This window comes from Propithecus coquereli, unplaced genomic scaffold, assembly GCF_000956105.1.
Source record: "Propithecus coquereli isolate 6110/MARCELLA unplaced genomic scaffold, Pcoq_1.0 Scaffold736, whole genome shotgun sequence".
NCBI classification, from domain to species: domain Eukaryota; kingdom Metazoa; phylum Chordata; class Mammalia; order Primates; family Indriidae; genus Propithecus; species Propithecus coquereli.
Window position 1 is genome coordinate 1,141,469 of NW_012153463.1, and position 7,029 is coordinate 1,148,497.

At 46.6% G+C, this 7,029-nt stretch overlaps 1 pseudogene; it reads right to left on the reverse strand.

Annotated features, from left to right (window-relative positions):
- Positions 1 to 6,102: 6,102 nt before the first annotated feature.
- Positions 6,103 to 6,672, reverse strand: LOC105824393 (annotated as a pseudogene).
- Positions 6,673 to 7,029: the final 357 nt, after the last annotated feature.

Sequence of the window (7,029 nt, forward strand, 5' to 3'; positions counted from 1 at the left end):
ATCAAAGGACTTTAAAGTGAACAGCTCACCTTTAAGTGACTCTGGAACATGACCCAGGCCCCAGAGGGAGAGCAGGATCTCAAAGGCCAGGCCCTGGGAGGGAGCGGGAGGGCGAGCCTGGCCAGACCCTTGCCTTCGGCCGACCGCAGGGCCACACCTCCAGCGCCGGAGAAGCCCCTCTTCCCCAGGCTCCTGAGAGCGCTTGCTTGAAACACAAACACAGTGTTCACAGTGCAGATGGGGTGGCCTTGGGGGCCCGAGTGGGAGGTGGGGAGGGAGGCGGTCAGCGGATAAACACGGCCCCAGGTGTCAGCCTGCGCCCCGGCCCTCACGGAGACCCTCGTGCGCATTTCACCGTTGGGAGAGAAAACACTCGGCCTCGCTGCCACTCGCAGAGCCGCTGCAAAGCCGGTTCGGCCTGCACCCTTTGAATACAGAGAGATAAAGCCCAGCAACGTGACCTTGGGGAAATAAATCTGCTGTCCAACTCAGTCCACAGTTCCATTTTTTTATCTTTAATGAGGGTTTCTTTGGCTGGTTCTGGATGTGCAATCTGTCACCACACTGGTGTTTCTAAAGAGGCCATTCGGGAGTCGTGTCCTGAATCATTTCCAGCGTGCTGAGTCCCACTGTTGGGGTGGCCTGACCTCATTTCTCCTCCTGTTAGAGCCTTTGGGGGCACATCACCCTCGGCTTAGCGGCTGACGCTAAGGAGAGCAAAGAGTGTGCCCCCAAGCGCTTACAGCCAAAGCACTCATCAGGCTGGGTAGCAGGGACTGGAACAGCATCGGCGGTAGCTAAAAGATGCATCACATTCTGTGCACCATCTTAACCGTTTTTAAGAATACGGTTCAGTAGCATTAAGTACATTCACGCTGCTGTGCCAGCACCATCACCACCATCTCCACAGCTCTTCTCGTCTTGCAAAACTGAAACTCTGGACCCATCAAAGCCCCGGCCCCTGGCAAACGCCGTTCTACTTCCCGCCTCTGAATTTGCCTACTCTAGGTAACTCAAATAAGTGGAATCATACAGTATTTGTCTTTTTGTGACTTTATTTCCCTTAGCATAATGTCCTCAAGGTCCATCCATGTTGGAGCATGTGTCAGAATTCCCGTCCTTTTTAAGGCTGAATGTTATAATATTCTGCTGCACGGATATAGCAAATCATGTCTATCCATTCATCCGTCGGTGGACTCCTGGCTATTTCCAACTCTTGGCCGTTGTGAATGAGGCTGCTACGAACACGAGAGTAAAAGAATTTGTTGGAGTTTGTGGCCCTTTCTCACAGCTGCCCAAACTGAGATGAATGGAGGTGAACAGCGCATCTCAGAAGGTGGTGGTTTCACTAACGCAATGTTGCTGCCAAGTCCGCCCAAAGATAAGGGGCCGGGCCCCTCCAGTCCAAGCTGGGGCGTAGGGGTCTGTCTCAGAGGCATCCAATCCCCCTTACTGTTCAGTGCTTCACACACACACACAACACCCAACAACCAACACAATGCCTAAGCATCTCACAGCACACACCCAACTCTCACGCACGTCTCAACTCTGCCATACACCCCAACTCTCACAACACTCACCCTGTCAGACAAACCAACTCTCACACACCAACTCTCACACACCCCAACTGTCACACACACCCCGACTCTCACACACACCTCAACTCTCACACACACCTCAACTCTCACACACACCAATTCTCACACATCCAACTCTCACACACACCCCAACTATCACACACGCCCCCAACTCACGCACACACCAGCTATCACACATACCTCAACTCTCACACACACCCTAACTCTCACACACCACAATTCTCACACACACCCCAACTCTCGCACACCACAATTCTCACACACCCTAACTCTCACACACACCAACTATCACACACACCCCAACTCCCACACACCCCAACTCACACACACATACCTCAGCTCCACCGGTCAGAGGCTCCATCCTCTCCAGGGACTCCTCCAGGGAGTGGGCCTCTCAGCCACCTCTACCCTGGGGGTATCATTCATGGGTCTCCAACTTTCCTTTCCTGTTCCCGGTCTCTCGACAGACCCTGTACTTTTGAAAACAAAATGCCTCCTGACAGCACGTGGGCAAGGGAAGCTTCAGGCCTCCTGACCTCAAAGCCCTCTCTCCCCTCGGACATCAAAAGTAGAGGAAAAAACTCAGTCAATTGTTCTGCACCATAAAGCCTTTGCTTATTGTCTAATTCTAGCTTCTTTGGCCCCAATTTTATTACATTACGTTCATTTTTTCATTCAGAGGAGGAATTGATTGGAAAACCTATTTTAAACATCCTCAGAAGATTTTCTTCCCATGCAAGAAGGTCTTGGAGTAGACAGTACAAAGAGTAGAGAGAGAGATTTTAAAGAAAGAAAATGTGTACAGAGGACATTCTGCCAACTGGAAAGAAACGAACTGTGCAAGTCTCACAGCTGTATCCCCAGAGAAGACTGCAGGTATACAGCTGGTGCTCAGTAGTAATAGTTGCAGTAAAAATGAATGAATGTTTGCAGTGAACAGGAGGAAGGGAGAGAACAGGGTACCCCCTAAACACCCATCGTCACCTTGAATCAACCAAGAGTACACGTGCAGCTTAGGAGAGGGAGGTTAGGGGCGAGCCCGGAGTCGAGCGCAGTGGCTGTGGGCTCTGGGCTCTCCGTTAGAGCTTGGACCGGGCTCAAAATTCCCAGGCAGATGCTGTGCGACTCATCCATACGGTCAATGCTGGGACCTGCGTGACTCACTGGCCTCACCCAGCACTGCTCTAAGCAGTGCAGAAGGTCTCGTGCAATGAGAATTGCACAGACGCTGGTTAATCACAGGGCGGTCGGGTCTTCCTGGACTCTTGACGTGGGTACCTACGGTGACAACAGCAGCAAGTGGCCCCAGATTTCATCCTGTCCACTTTCCTGCTTCTGGGCTCCACCCGTCCTCAGGCTTAACCTCTCGTCACACCAATAAATAAACCTCCCTTCAACGTCAAGCAGTTCAAGCATCAGTCAAAGTGCAGAGAAGGATGCTCCCCCGCCCCTTCTCAGGAAGACTGGAGAAGAAGGAAAGTCCTCCCGCCCACGGCATACACATATTGCCTGGCTTTGCCAAGCCTGTGGATAGTTACGGCCACAGACGCATACAAGGTGCACAAAACAAAATGACACAGCCGTAAGAGACCAGGCTGCGTCTCAGCAGGCTACACGGAAGGAAACCAAATGACCAATCAAGTTTCTCATGAAGAAACACAGTCAGAAACACTGGAATGGACACCTGCTCAACCATCTCAATCAATGTGTCTTTTTCTGAGAAAGGCCTGCAGTCTTTGTCAGAGCATTCAGTCATGTCTCAAAAGACCCCCAGCTCTGGGCCCAGCAGGCTTGAAACCCAGGTGGGAAGACTGGAAATCATTCTACTAGGAATCAGGAGGACGGGCTACCTGCGCGGGGGGGGGCATGAGGCTGTCGACTCACCTCTTGTAGAAAGGGTTACTTTCCGTTTATATTTTAAAAGTAGGGAAACTTCAGGAATAATTGTATGTTGTAAGTACACTACTCCCTACTTCAAGCAACCTCTTCACAGCAACCAAGACCCAGGAAAATCTGTCATTACAGTCCACAAAGAAAGGAAAGTCATATCAACATTGAGGTTTCTGTGGTGAGCCGTGCTGAGGGCTCCCCAGAGCTCACTGGGACTCTCTCTCCAGGCTACTTTATCCCAACATGGCTGTGGTTTGGTCTTCAAACAAGTTGAAAGATAAGCAAATACCCTTCCTTCCAGGTTACATTTGACTGCCCTCAGTATCAAGTGTGTTTTGTGGATGCCAGCAGTCTAGCAGAAAGCCACAATTCGCCCACACTTGACCACAGAACCCCCATCTAGAATAAACCAGAATTGGGGCAGAGTTTCCCATCCAAAGAGCAAAATCGAATTTGATGAGAAGGTGATACAGCCAGCCTCTCAACCACTGATCTTTTTGAAGTGGGAAATGAGAGAATAAGGGCAATCAGATGGGTAACTCAAACCACTATAAAACCTCACCAAACATCACCAATGAGGTCTTAGCAACACCGAGAACAAAAATTATAGAGTGTATTGATAGACTAAATCTGCACTGTCCAACTCAGTAGTCACTAGCCACATGGAGTTATTTCAGTTTCTATTTTAATTCATTAAAATGAAATCAAATTTAAAATTCAACTCTTTAGTCATGCTAACCACACATTCCAAGTGTGTTCAATAGCCCCAAGTGGTCAATGGCTACCATATTGGACAGCACAGATATAGAACACTTCTATCATCACAGAAAGTTCTATTTTCCAACACAGGACTAAATACTAAAGAAGGGAGAAGGAGAGGAAGTAAAAAGGAAAATAGAAGGGTCTTTAAACAAAAAAAGTCTCAGAAGTATTCATTATGTATCTCTCTTGGAACTCCCTGAAGACTTATTCAAACACAGTAAACATTCAGTTGACTCTTTTGAGACTCTAGGACTAGATAACCAATGTTGTTCCATAAAAATATAGTAAGCATACATGTGCCATGTGTCATAATTTCTGTAATTATCATAGCTTTTTAAATAAACTGAGAGCAACTCTTTCAACAAAATGTTGGGTGTTGGCCTCATGTTCATTTTGGGACTCTGCTCTCCTGATTTCTGGGGGCGTGATTTTAGATCTTCCTGGAAAGGGCCAAGAAAACATCCCACTTACCACTACAAGCGCTCTTAGAATATATTAATGCATTGGCTTTCTTCTTTCCATAAATGTTTATCATGCATTAAATGGTTCTTTTTAGTTTCAGGAACTGTCTTAGCACAAGCATATGCCCCAGGACCACCCCAACTTTGGATGCTAGCTACAGAACAGTAGAGATGGTTTTAGTCAAGGCTCTTTGCATAACACGTAACAGAAACCAATCTGGGCTACTTTAATTAGAAAAGGACATTTGTAAGAAGGATGCTGGGGTCCCCCCTGGAGCCCGAGGATAAGGAGACTGCATCATGAACCACAGGGCTTGGAAATCCACTGGTTCTCGCTGTCTCTTGTCTCTGCTTCTCTTTGTCCAACTACTTACTTCATTGCTCTCTTCAGAAATTCATTCTTTGCTTCATTTCACCAGGTAGAAGAGGGCCACCCTACAGCCCTGAGGAACATGTGTTGTCATGCCATGATGACTTCAGGATGTTCACATGCCCCTCAGTAGTCAGAATTTCTGAGACCCAATTCCAAGTACCCAGGAAAGCTGATTGGCCCAGATGGTCTTCCCAGGGTCCAAACAACCCCGGAAGGGGATGGAACCATCTTAGTGCAGACGTGGCAGCAGCAGCCTCTGAGGTCTAGGAGAGTAGGGGGGAGGCGGTTCTCAGAGAGAGAGAATTGCCACCCCATGAGCAGCGATATCAACCAAAGGTTTGAGGAGAAAATGCAAGTTTAGGAAATGGAAGGGCCTGGCTGGGTTCGGTGGCTCACAGCTGTAATGCCAGCACTTTGGGAGGCCGAGGCAGGAGGATGGCTTGAGGCCAGGAGTTCAAGACTAGCCTGAGCAACATAGTGAGACCCTATCTCTACAAAAAAGTAAAAAAACTAGCCAGATGTGGTGGCACCTGCCTGTAGTCCCAGCTACTCGGGAGGCTGAGGCAGGAGGATCACTTGAACCCAGGAGTTGGAAGCTGCAGTGAGCTATGATGATGTCACTGCACTCTGGGTGACAGAGCAAGACTGTGTCTCAAAAAAAAAAAAAGAAAAGAAAAGAAACAAGAAATGACGACGCTATATGCCAATATCCCAAAATATTATAGCACAGGGTGTCCACAAACTCTGGAATATAGATAACATTATTTTCTTTTTTAGCAGATTGAAGATGTCCATGATGACAAGTATATTAATTCAACCGTGTTTCCAGATTTTACAGACACCCTTTACATTATATGTTTCTTCAGGAAACTAATGTTCACTGCTCAAAGGCAGCAGATGTTTTATTTATTTTTTTTTTAAAGTCCCAAACCAATAGGTCTTTCACTGAATCATCAAAATTACAAATAGATCTTAGGAATCATCTGGCATTTTCATGCGGCTGGACAACTCTTAGATCTTATTCACTAGCCTGCTGAACTGTTCCTTTTTCAGAGACACAGATACCATCCAAAAATTTTCTGATATCCTTGTTTTTAACTGTTGTGGCTTGTTGAATCAAAGCAGCCGAATTTGAAACAAGCTCAATGTCGTTTCCTTCAAGGATCAACTCATCTTTCTGTGCTTCAGATACTGAACAAGCAACACCTGGCCTCATCCGAACCCTGCAGGTGTATTTTTCACCTAAGAAATCTCGTATTTCAACAAGAGACCCTTTCTCCTGGATAACGACGTTGACGGGGAAGTGAGCAGACACAGACCTCGTCTCGTAACGGAAGCCACACCCTCGATCATGTTCTGTATGTGACTCAAACAGTGCGAACGGTGGCCAGTTCCTTTCTATTTCCCCACCATTTGTCAACCCAGAGCCTCTTCTTTTTCTTTCCAAGGAGACTGAATTCTACACGATGTGATTGGAGTCCCTCTGCAGGGTTCCTCTGGGACCCTTCACGATAACTATGCGTCCCTTAAGAGGGATGTCCACACTTTCTGGAATGTCGACGGTCTGATTGCTGAGAATGGTCTTCATTCTCTCAGTAGATGCGGCAAAGAGAGGCAACAGATGTTTTAGAAGGAGATTAAAGTTTGGGCAGGCAGATTTTTTTCCAATATACTTGCAAAGCTGAGATCATTTTTATACTTAAATTTCTGAATACGTTTGCTTTCTTTAAAATAAAAATAGGCTAAATCAGAGGAATTATAGTCATTTTTTACTGTGTAAGTTGGCATTTCAATAGTACCCCTTATTTTAGAGCTATTCTGTTAAACTGATTTTTTTTTACCAATTATCTCCCTACTTGTTTTTTCAAAGATATTAAATATTGACACTCTTTGAAAGAAACTGAAACAAAACAATAATAAAAGCCAAATTCTCATCTTCATATTT